This window comes from Vespa crabro, chromosome 7, assembly GCF_910589235.1.
Source record: "Vespa crabro chromosome 7, iyVesCrab1.2, whole genome shotgun sequence".
NCBI classification, from domain to species: domain Eukaryota; kingdom Metazoa; phylum Arthropoda; class Insecta; order Hymenoptera; family Vespidae; genus Vespa; species Vespa crabro.
The window spans coordinates 2825848-2839087 of record NC_060961.1 but is presented as its reverse complement, the minus strand read 5'-3'; the positions used below and the strand labels follow the sequence as shown (position 1 = coordinate 2839087).

The 13240-nt window shown below is 31.8% G+C and overlaps 1 long non-coding RNA gene across 1 annotated transcript in view; it reads right to left on the bottom strand.

Annotated features, from left to right (window-relative positions):
- Positions 1-2397: 2397 nt before the first annotated feature.
- Positions 2398-13240, bottom strand: part of LOC124425372 — a 68207-nt gene continuing 57364 nt past the window's right edge. The window contains exons 2-3 of the long non-coding RNA XR_006942487.1: positions 5083-5250; positions 2398-4273 (exon numbers count right to left, since the gene is read on the bottom strand). This is a non-coding gene — a long non-coding RNA (uncharacterized LOC124425372). The remainder of the gene's footprint in view (positions 4274-5082; positions 5251-13240) is intronic.

The following is a 13240-nucleotide window of genomic DNA, read 5'->3' as shown; positions in this document are numbered from 1 at the left end:
TGGTAGGTTCCTACGATTTGATCGTTCCGAAGTAAAACGAGGGATAATCTCATGGGGGTAGCGTCGTTAAACGGAAAGCAACGAAAGTATTAACACCGATGCTGAGATTTATGGTGGTAGAAAATAAAGATCGTGTCTCGTTTAATCAAAATGTAAACTTAATCAGAATGTAAATCTTTTGTTTTCACATATATATATAAACAATATTTATAAATAAATGAAAATAAAGTTACATTTATAAGCATATGAAAGGATAAAAATATAATTATTATTCAATGTGACAATAAATATAATTTTATTAATAATTTGTCAAAAAATTGACAACGTACAATAGAATCAAATCTAATAAAATGTACGTTCATTTTCATCGAAAAGACATTGAATAGAAAGATTCCTCGGTAATCAAGTAGGAAGCGGTATAGATGAATTTCGATGGAATAGCTTCGCGGTCTATAATCTAAGGGAAAAGAAGTCCAGTTCTTTTATCCTAGCGATAAAATTCTCTTTTCTTTTTTTTTTTTTTTTTCGATATTCAAGGAGAAAAACCTGAAAACCGTGGGGGAACAATGACCGGACGTTTTATTCTTATTGAATTATTATGCAAAGTAGCAATTAACCTCTTCATTCGGTAATGGCGTTCGAAACTTTCATATAAAATATCATCGATGAATATTTAAAGGTAATGCCCGGCGATGGAGACGACGATGGGAGAGAAAGAAAGGAAGAAAGAAAGAAGAAAAGAGTTGACTATGGACTAAATGGGAGAACGATCGGTTAGTTTCTTATGCAACGGGAAATAAAATTGAATTCTCTGTCATCATGCTTCGTAACATCGCCGTATAATATTCAATAATCATTAGGTATTTTATTAATTTCGATACATTAAATTTCAACCATTTCAATTTTGCTCTACATTTAGATACATCGGACGATCGTATTCTTGTTCGAATTGATAATTGAATTTTATTTGAACAATTACGACTAATGATTTGATTGTTGTTATATTTATAGGGCAATAAATTTATATGGGAACAAATTAAATAGGACATATCTAATTCATTAATTTTCTAATTACTTATCGAATATCGAACGATTGAATCGACAAATATACGGTTTTTATAAAACAGTTAGATCCAACTTTTAACGATAAAGAGGGATTTATTTTGATATTTAAATTACGGAGGATTTACTTCGTAACTTCAGTCATCAGTGAAAAAAAAAGGGAAAAAAAAAAAAAGAAAAAGAAAAAAAAAGAAAAAGCACGGAAAACCTCGAGAAAGCTTACGGAAAGCTCACGCTTGGATTATTCCGGTACCGTTGAGATTTCTTATTATAAAAGGAGCCCCTTTATTCGCGAGTCTTTTCGTGTTTCTCTGCATAATAATCTTCTACTCTCTGCTTCCTTCGTACTCCTTTGATCCTACCTCTTCTTTCCAAGATGTTAAAGTACAACGTGTATTTCGTATGTAGAAGTAGTATATCTTTATGTAAGTATCTACACAAATACACACAAACACACACACATATATATATAACATCGCATGTTCAAGCTCTTTCGCGATGCATCGCGATGCCTCTAGTACCGAATTCATGTGGAATCATTAATTAATGAAACGAAACACACTGTGCACTCCCCGGCCTTCACGAATATTACACAATTATGAGAGAGAACTACGATTTTGATTTAGATTTAGGATAGTACGCGGCACTCGAACTCACGAGTTATGACGCACCGGCGAATTCGAATGACAGGCAAAGTGATTGCCGAGTCGCAATGCAATGTAGTTGCGCATTACTTCGAATGCATAATGACCCGATCTGCGTGAATGCACCACATTTTCGATGCGTTCATGTCATCTCGGACAAAGCTTGACAAAGCTTCGTATTGTACTAATTTATCGACGATACAAATGATACATATTTTCCTCTTGCTTTTTTGTTTTTGTTTCTTTTTTTTCTTTTTTCTTTTCTCCTAATCATTCAAATGACAATAGAATGAATAATTTTTATTTTCAATAGGATTATATATCTAGTTATTTTCCGATCTATTTGAATGAATTTTTTTAAGAAAAGACGTGAGACTGTTCTAATGAGTGTTCTCTAAAAAACACACATCATTAGAAATATTGTTATCAATAAAAGCAGGATACGAAAAAAGAATAGAACGTGTATTGTCTTTTGCGCATAATGATAGCAATTTTCTCGATAACATAGTATTCTCATTTGCAAGTGGAAAATGATTAACTATCGTAATGTCATTCGTACTAATTATAAATAAGAAAACGAAAAAGAAATAAGACATACTTATAAGAGTATATGTTTATTAATCGATACATTACTATTTAAACAATTATCGTAGAAGATAAATAAATGATTTTTATTTTTGATAATCAAAAATGACTGCAATAAATTCGTTTATTTTATTTCCAATATAACAAAATCCTTCTTTGAGGCTACTAAATATATCTAAATGTTCACGTAAGTAATAAAAATAGTTCTAATTAGTTATGTTATCTAATTGATGAATAAATCGAAATATAGCAAGATCTCCTGACATCAATCGAAGTAAGATCAAACTAATTACAAATTTAATTGAGGGTAATTAGTGAAACGAAATCGTTAATATTACGAAATATATAGTATGTTATTCCTAAAAGTCAAGTATTAAGATTAAATGAAGTGCAGGTATCTTACCTTTCCACGATTCATCGATCATGTCAAGTGTCGCTACCACCTCGCGTGCAAGTTTATACAAACTCTCTATGTCTCTCTCTCTCTCTCTCTCTCTCTCTCTCTCTCTCTTTATTTCCACTTGATTACTTCATATATATTATATGGTTATATTTATAGATCATATAAAATAACTATGCGTATAATACATATTCATTGCTGTAAAAGAATAAGAAAAAGAGAGGAAGAAAAAGATATTTTAATTACATCGAAATAATTATACACGATACATAGTATACATTAATATCTCATAATCACGTAAAAGTATATTTAATCAATTATTAAATCTAATGTATTATTAAAATAGCACGTGGGGTTAATAATAATATGACATAATAAAGTAGAAAGAGAGAGAGAGAGAGAGAGAGAGAGAGAAAAAGAGAGAGAGAAAAAAGAAAAATGAAGAAGATAGAAGAAGACGTTATATCTTCGTAATCCAATTAATGCGACGACAGTGAGACGACGAAGATTTGAAACTCGTTGATCCAATTCAAATTCGATCGTGTTGAATTGATAGCGAAACGTAAACTGTCATACTATACACATTTGAGGGGTTGCCTAGATCGCATTTCTATCGACGATACCAGCACGATTATAGGAATGAAAGAGAGAAAAAGAGAGAGAGAGAGAGAGAGAGAGAGAGAGAGAGGAAAGAGAGAAAGAGAGAGAAATGGCGAGGAATGTAGTACTCTTATGATTTTTTAAGGTAATACACTTCACTCCGAATAATTACGAACGATTTGTCAAAAGTCGATGAATTCATTATGGTTCTAATTTTAAAAGCAATTTGCATAAGTTTTAAACTCTTCGATCAGGGTCAAGATAAACGTCTTAATAAGACGCGTGCACTAGAATGTGCGATGATTAATTAAAGCGAAGAAAGGTACGATACGTTTCCCTTCTCTTGAGGTAATTCGTCACGTTTCTGAATTGCGTTAATACCAGCGTCTATATGAAATAAAGCTTCTTGTAAATTCATCAATGTCGTTTAAACGTAGATATTAAACAGTTTAAAAATCAACACACAATTTTCTACAATCTTTCATGTAATCGTCAAATATATCTTCATTCGAATGAAATCGAATAAAATATTGAATCAATTTTGTACAGTTTGGAAATAGAAACTTATAAGATTGGCAATCGATTTAATTGATTAATAATAACGTTAATGGTGTTCTTTAAAAAAAAAAAAAAATGATTACGATGCTTTTGAAATTCTCTCCTTCGTATCTCATAGCTTAGTATCCATAGATCAGGCTCGTGGAATATTATACCGAATTACACGACTCGTATACTCTCTGCTAATACGCTCAGAGCACGAGTCGGTTAATTAAGATCAATAACCCCTCTCGTAGCGGCGGAGAACTTGCCTCGAGTTTTCCCTCGACCCTTCTATCCTCTTCTCTTCCTTCTCCTTATCCTACATTTTCGGCTCGAGTAACAATCGCGCGGCTTAACGTCGTCATCCTCCTCGTCCAACTCGTTTGCCTACGAGCTACGCTTCTCCTCTAATGAATACGTTTATGAGAGATCCCCAAGTGAGCTAAAAAGTGAACAGGTTCAATGATTTTTCAAAAACTTTATGTAGAAATACGAGCAAATTAATTAATAATAAGTCTATTCAATTTTCCAATATCCATTAGTTATTTCTATGTTATAATCCTTTTTCACTTTTATTTAATATGTCACTGATCGAAATATATCATCGATCGATTAAAAATATTTCCAAACATTTTTATATTATCTAAAAGTACAAGCGTTGTTATAAAATTAAATATTACTTAATATATAATTATTAATTATTAAATATAATATTAATATTAATATAATGTATAAATATAAAATACAATATAATATATTACGAATTAATAAATATACCGATATTTTATTTAATATTAATTCGATATTTAAATAATAGATAAATAAAATGGATTAATCGATGTCTCTAAATGTTAACCTTCCTTTTGGAATCTGTAACGTTTACAATGATATTAAAAATATTACGATTATTGTACAACTATAATATTATATAGAATTTCAATTTATTAAATGATAATATCATAAATCTCTTATTTAATATCGTTAATGATATTATCTGTATGTAACGTTATTTTACATGTATCTACATATATTAGATCTGTATGTATATGAGATTTTTTTCTATGCTTTCGAAGGACGAGTATAAAATGGAGACGATGAAGGGAGAGAAAGGAGAGTAGTTGGATATAGCAAGCCCACGAATATCTAGAGTTGCATGCCTTCGAAACGACGACGCAAGGACAGATCGACGTGTCGTCGTGTAACCGATTGCAGCGGGGAAGTAGTCGAAGAAAGAAGGTGGCAGAAGCTTACCTTCGAAAGCCTTCCCGTCTTCGTTCTTTCCTTCCTTCCTTCCTTCCTTCCTTCCTTCTCTTTCCTTCTCTTTCATTCTCATCTCTCACCCTTTCAAAGGTCTCCGTCGTTCTCGCATCTTTTCGACGTCTTCTCGCTGCCTTCTCGTCGTCCCGGCCAAAGGGAAGTCTATAAATTTGCCAAGAGAAATTGTCACGAGAAATATGGAGAATATTGAACGCGAGAGCAAAGCATTTACTCTATCGGTTCGAGAGAGACAAGAAAAAGTAGAGACTCCGCTCTTTCCTTACGAATCGATCACTCGTCCTTTCGGTATATAAGCTTTGGAGGATCCTTATATCCTATACCTTTCCTCTCTTTTTTCTTTCTTTTTTCTTTTTTTTTCTTTTCTTTTTTTTTTTCTTTTATTTCCTTTTACAATCTCAAAGTGCATTCGAGTCACTCAAAAAGAGAACATTGGAAATATTACTCCTAACTCGTACAGAAAATTCTTCAAGATATTTAATATCGAAGATTACATCTCTCTCTCTCTCTTTCTCTATCTCTCTCTCTATCTCTATCTCTATCTATCTATCTATCTTTCTAATGAAAATTCCATCGAAAATCATTATTGTATTAAATTTGTCTCTTATATGGGTGTTCTTAATATCAATTTTTTATTATCTTCAACGCAAAGTGTTCTATCAGAATTTGCCATTGAAGTTATGAGATATCTATCATTGTCTAGTGTCCTTCTAGAAATTTGATGATCCTTTGTCTAAATTTTACTTATCCCTTTTTCCTCTTTTCTTTTTTTTCTATCTTTCGTACTGTCTCTTCAACGAGAAACGAGCGAACAATACCTTTGATAATATTCCTTCTCTCTTTCTCTCTCTCTCTCTCTCTCTCTCTTTCTCTCTTTATTTTTTCTCTCTCTTTCTCTTTCATTAAGCCAAAAATCAAGGACAAAGTAATGAGGAGAGAAAATCGAAGTGTTATCGATGAGAATGGATATATTGTTATCGTGAAATTACGTCGATGGGAAAAATAAGAATTAAACGACATTGTTTACTTTTATCTCTCTTCCTTTATTACTTCCTTTGCTTTTTTTTTTTGATTCTTCAATACACACACACACACAGAGTGTTACTTTTTGTGAAATAATATACGAAAACAACCAAAACAAGAAATCAAATTATAAAATATATTGAAAATATTCAGAGAAATGTATATCGTAAATCGTCACTATTATGACCTTTATGTTTGTATTCCTTCTGTACTTTGTTCGTTTAGTTTTGGTTAATAATGAGCCAGTCATAGTTAGATCGTAATAGAGTCAACGTCGGCACGAAAATGAAGCCAATCGTAAAGTCTTAAAATTAACTTTTGTCTCTTAACTTTTTAATCTTTTTGTTTTTAGTCTTTTTAACCTTTCAACTTTCTTTTACATCAAGTAACATCTAATTATATCTATTTTATCTTGATTAACATTGGACATGCAACAAGGACTAGATGTCAATTGAATAAAAATCTCGTAGAAGTTTATTAGCTACGAAATATACGCATTATCATAATTTCATTTTCAATTCTTATCTAACACGAGACATATATATATATATATATATATATATATATATACTTTTTTTTAGAAGCTTCTTTTATAGAAACTTTTTTACAGCTTCTTTTTCTCATGAAAGTCTATAAGTAAAATATCTATGATCATTTATCAATGACATCGTTTCATTCAAAAGATATTTCTATGTAATATTATCAATATTATCATTAATATTATTACAATATATATATATATATATTGTGTTAATATATGTACATATATATGCAAAATAATATATGTAGATATATGTAAAATAATGTTACATATATGTGCGACAAAATAGATAATATCATTAACGATATTAAATATGAGGTTTATGATATTATCATTTAATGAATTGAAACTCTATTATAGTTGCATTATTAGTTGAATTATAGTTGCACAATAATCGTAGTATTTTTAATATCGTTGTAAGTATTACAGATTCCAAAAGGAAGGGTAGCATTTAGAGGCGTCAAATGCACGTACCGCGACGATGACGGCGTCGTGCGGAGGCGTTAGTGTTTGTTATTACGGACAGGTAAGCCTGCAAAACGCGAGCGACCACCAATGTCTGCGTATAAATTATTAGTCGATATTTCAAGCGTGACGTCACTTCCGGCAATGTGCCGGCTGCTTTCCGCTTTATGACGAATGGCCCCTCGGCTCCCGTCCACCTCGATGCATGGCTCCTCCCTTTGTCTTTTCCGATGATTCGTGCAACGTAATAAACTTGAAATTTTGCACCAATGTCGAATAATATCAGCAATTTTCAAAGATACCAGCCATATTTTGATTTAATGTCGAAGTTTATTTCGTTCGTTTGCTTGAAAGTTAAAAATATTGAGTTGGCAAATGAAATTTTTCATATTTTATATCGAAATAAACAAAATTTGTATTTAATATTTCTGCTTGAAAATGTCAACCATAATTTACCAATTTAATATAAAAGATATATAATAACTGTGTAAAATGGGCTAAGAAATACGATCATAAAATGTCGTATTTGTTAAAATATTGATTTAAAAATAAATACTTTTTTATTATAATAAACATTTTACCTTATACTTTATGCATTTATTTAAGTATCAACCCAATATCACAGAATTGAAGAAGAAGACACTTTTATCTCGTTGTAAAAATAAAAGAAGAAAAAAAGGAAAGTAAGTAGTGTAATCAAGTTTGCCAATCGTTACGAACCGTTCTCTCAATCTTCAATATCGTTTCATCGGCAGACAAGGTAAGAGAACGAAAGAAGTGATGAGGAAGGTTGAGGTAGAGCGAAAAGTATCGAAGAAGGGTGGAAATTAAAGGGAGCTCGACGGCGAAACGAACACGTCGCGCGTCGTGTCGAACATGGCTAACAATAAAATCGATCTTCGTTAATGAACTTTCTCTTAACGTGCGCGAACTCTTTGAATATTATCATTATCGATAAAAAAGCAAATGAATTGGGGAGTTTATATTAATTGACTTTGATTGAAGGACGATATTCATCATCTTTCATCATTTCTTATTGCGAAGTAAGACAAAGATGAATTAGTAATTGATAATAGAAAATTTGTAAAATAAATGAGACTTTTTTTATGTTTATATTATAATATTATTTAACGCTTTCATTGGAAGAGGCTCATAGCTCCGTTCGTTCGACTTTTTATTTCGATTATAATTGTGACTGATACAGATTGTCAACTACAATGGTAGAATTAATTTTATTAACTATCGACAATACTAATCGCGATTTTTGTCGATATTCCTTCGTGCAAAGAGAACGGAAGGTCAGCTCATGGGAGTTCAGTACGGGTCAGTTCTTGCGATCGGAGACGCAATTTCAGTTCGTCGATAAGTAAAAGGCGAGGGGTTATTAGATATCACGGATACGGATCAAATTCCAATTTCAACGAAGGGTTCGAGAACGGTTTCTCGATGAAGAAGGGTAAAGGGCAAAGAGCATAGGGCGTGCCCCTTAGAGGTCGAAACCCCTGAGTCGAGATGAAGCTTACGCTCGAATCGTCTCTTCGAAATCTTCGCAGAAACGATCCTGATAACTTTTTATTTTCTATTCGGCTAATCCGACGACAAGAGTTTTCCAATCGATAATCGTGTTTCCATTTTTCCCTTCTTAACGGCAAGAAATCTATTAGAATCTTACGTTTTCTATTTTTTCTATTATTTAGAAAGTAATCCATATATTGTTAATATTGGATCCATGGAAAAATATTATTCGTTTTGAGAACCAAAGAAAATAATATATTTTTGTATTATTTATTATTTATAAATTAATATTACTATTAATATTAGAACATTAATATTAACAATTACTTTCTATCTTGATGAAATCTCTTCTATTCTTCATCTTCGATAAAATGATACGATAGATTTATATATTGTAATGTTGTTTATCGTAAAAATTATTTTTAATACCAAAGAAATACGCTGTTCGTTGTTTTTCTCGTTATGGTTTGTATTTTCACAACAATCAAGATATAATTCAATAATTCCACAGAGATTGCGTTCGATCTTTGATCGCGATCTATCGTATCGTTGTAGATAAAGATCTAATCGGTGGTTTACACAATCATCGTTAATAGCAAGTCTCGATGTAGCTATCAAAGTGCTCGAAACCCTTCCTCGTGATTACGTAGATCTTATCGAGATCTTGAATGCAAACGGTACTGAACTCCTGCGGCTAAGTTTATACCTATTTGTCAAGGTGTAAGCGTTCTTTGATTCCTATTTGCTTTGTCAGGAATCGATCTGTATTTGCTAGTCAATGAATGAGAATTGCATGAAAAAAAAAAAGAAAAAAAAAAAAACAAAAAGAAAGAAAAAAAAATGAAAGCTTTGAGATTTTTAATTAATCGAGCTCGACTCGTTTAAATTAATTCCGTAAAATTAAGTACTACCTTTTTAGTTTTCATAAAGTATAAAGAAAAAAGATACTACGTTCGTTCTGATTTCAAATAGAGAAATACTTACGTTAATTAACAGATTTTTTGTAATTAACTTTTCAAGACTTTTCTTATAACGATGGTAAGCCGTTCAACTTAAGGGAATGAAATCTTGTCTTGACTTCTTATTCATGGTCTTCATCATGATTGCGTGTTTTAGCAGGTTTTTCTTTACTTCTTTTTTTTTCTTTTTTTTTTTCTTTTCTTTTCCTTTTTTTCTTTTTTTTTTTTCTTTTTTTTTTTTCTTACTAACATGATTCATAGCCGCTTAATAGCGTAATAACTTTTGAAAAAAAAGAAAATATCAGAGATTTCTGAACGATGCACGTGACATTATTAAAATACAAGGAAAAGAGAGTATATTGTATCGATTTATGTTATCCAGATAACGTATCTCAGGTGGATCGAGTAAAATGATGGGCTCTCGCACGAACGCCACCGGACATTCGCCAGTTCGAGGAAAAAAATAAATTGGAACGATAACGACTCGTTTACACCCGAAACTGTTTCCCTTTTCCTGTAAATTCAAACTGGCACGTATCATCGCGTATCGTTTAGTTTTAATATTTACATATAAATACCGAAGTATACTTCGTCGATCTTCTTTTTTATCTCTTATGAGATTTCTCATCGTTGTTTTTTCTTTTTTTTTTTTTCTTTTTTTTTTTTTTATCGATATCAAAGAAATTATAATCAATTGTTGTCATTACGGTAGTACAATAAATATTTGTATATTGGTGGTTCACTTATCTAACGAAACGTTCCATTGGTTGTCTTTCAATCGACGTTTGCATATTAATCATCGTCGATTATTTATTATAATATGCATATGCTATCTACGATCAAAATCAACGATTCTATAGACCAGCCTCTATAGATTTTACGCATGGCAAATTTACTATGAATATCTAGGAAATTACGAGCTGTCGTAGGTATGCGTTATGTACAGTAAATTAACACTATGGACAGATCAAATGACAGATTAATGAAATTCATTGTTATGATATTTTCGACAGAACGAATGAAGATTTATTATCTGTCACAATTTTCTGAAATCTAACGTTTAATTAATTTGTCATCGAAAAAAGAAAAAAAAAGACAATTAACAATAAATTGATCAATTATTATCATTAAAAAAAGAAAAAAAAAAGAAAAGGGAAAAGAGATTGCAAAAAATGAATTCTCTCGACGAGTAAAATGTTATGTGATCGAATTGAAGTCAAACACAAGTTGCACAAAACAAATAATATATCGCATGAACGGAGTGCTTGAACTTTCGAAAGGTTGAGATTAAAACGATCAAAAAAAAAAAAAAAAAAAAAAAAAAAAAAAGAAAAAAAAGAGGAAATAAGAAGGAATAAAAAAAAAAGAAAATCTTCGAACGAACTGAAAACTAATGCGTATGGCTAATTATAAATACGGGGCTATTCAAAACTTTTCCCATTTCGTCGTCGTACTTCGAGCATTTTCTATATTTCGGACAAAAGCTTCGAAATTCAGGGAGTTTTCGCCTCGACCATTGACGCATGAAATCTCAACGACGCCACGTCGCATTGAGATTTTCGACGAGAAAGACATATTTACCTATGTGGGTACGTATATACGTAGATACTTACATACGTATGTATGTACGTCGAAAGAGAAAAGGGATGAGCATAAGAGACTCGAAGACAAAATAGACAAAAGTAGCAGGAAGAAAATTCAATTTCGACGGATACGAACGAACGAATAAAAGCCGAGAATGATAAAAGTGCAGCGGAATATTCACATACTAACATGTTCTGCGGATATATTCGATATCGACTTTTTCGAAAAGTTACAAATGGCCAAAGAAATTCGCATTTCTAGTAGTTTGTATTGTTCGAATGAATCCTTCATCCATTCTTCTTTTTTTTTTTTCTTTCTTTCTTTTTTATCTTTCTCATAGTTTCCACGAATTTCGACATCGCGATAAGAATAAAAAGAAGAAAAAGAAGTTAATTGCAGACTCTAGCGTACTTGGTGTCTCGAGCTATTTTGAAATGTTCATCGTTTTATACATGACGAAAAGAAAAAAGAGAGAGAGAGAGAGAGAGAGAGAGAGAGATATGACTGCAAATTGAGAAAAAGTATCTCGCGTATGTTAACGAACATGTTCGTTTATAATGATAAATAACAAAAATATCATGCTTCCATATAAAAAGAAAGATGATTTATTTACAAAATTTATACTATGACGGTATTTATAAAGGAAAAAGTTACAGAGAGAGAGAGAGAGAACAGAAGATTGTGTTCGCTTTTCTGATGGAAGTATCGCTAAGTTTGCTTTTTAATTAGCCAGGAGTATCAAAGATATGTGTAAATTGTTACGATGCACGAAGCATAACGTGCGAATAAGTGCTTGGCGTTAATAAAATTCCAGGAATGATTTCATTCAACGGATATTCATAGATATTTCGATTAAAACTTCTTTTCTGGGAAAACAATAGAACTATCGCAAAGAAAATATAATAGCAATTCAAATGCAAGCAAAAGGAAGTATTATGAATCGATAATAAAGTAAAAGAAATAGAAGAGAATATCTTAACATCATTGATATCACTGTGGATACATTGGCACGTTCCAATAGAGAAATACATATTTATTGGTTAGAAAGAGAGAGAAAGAGAAAGAGAGAATAGAGTAGATTAAGGCCGATTCAATGTAAGTCGTTAATTTAAAGTTCTTACGTTGAGAAGCCGCGTTGAAATCCACCTCTGAACGATGGAATTGCCGGCCAATGTACGATATATGTACTTAAGTATACCACTATATACGACTACGTGCATTATGTACTACGTGCGTGACTACTATCCATATCACATGCACTTCTCTATTATGTTTTCTGCTTGATAGTTCGGGCTCGCGCGGTACAACACGTAAAACGATAAACTATTCATTCCTTGCAACTCTCTAACGCATGCGGCAAAGCAAAAGCTACTAGGTCGGAAGTGCCAAGAAGTTCTCTCTATGAATCGTCATGCGAACTACGCGACGAATAAGTTCACGTAAAAATGTCAAGGTCGTTCTTCTTTCTGCTTCTAGCGATGAAAAATGGAAATAATTTTTTTCGAATTGAATAAGAAGTAAAAGGAAAAATAATGGATAAGAGAGGAAAATTAAAAGGAAAACATAAAAGGAAAAAAAGAGAGAGAAACAGAATTTTTTGTACAGTAATTCGAAGACACATCAATTTGAAATAATTTACTTTCGTGATAATTAACTTTTATCATGAACATCTGATATGTTCTTTAAGAATCTTTCTTAAATGGACATTATCAACGTTGTACGTCATTCGTCGTCGGAAATGAACACAGCAATACTCGAAAGTGATATAATATTTACTCTCACTATAAAATCCACAACGTTGAGAATTCTCAGACTTGGAAATAGAAGTACGGGTTTTCGGTTGGAAAAGCTCACTCTCTTATCGTAACGTGTATCGACCCTCCGAGATAAGAACATCATACTTCCATTATACTTGTTTTGCAATGGGATTCGTTGAAAATCATATTCTGGTATGACGTATGCAGCTTCTCGAATTTTCCTGTTTCGACAATTCGATTGAAATGCAATATGCATATTTAAGGAAGATACTAAGAAAAGAAAAAGAGTA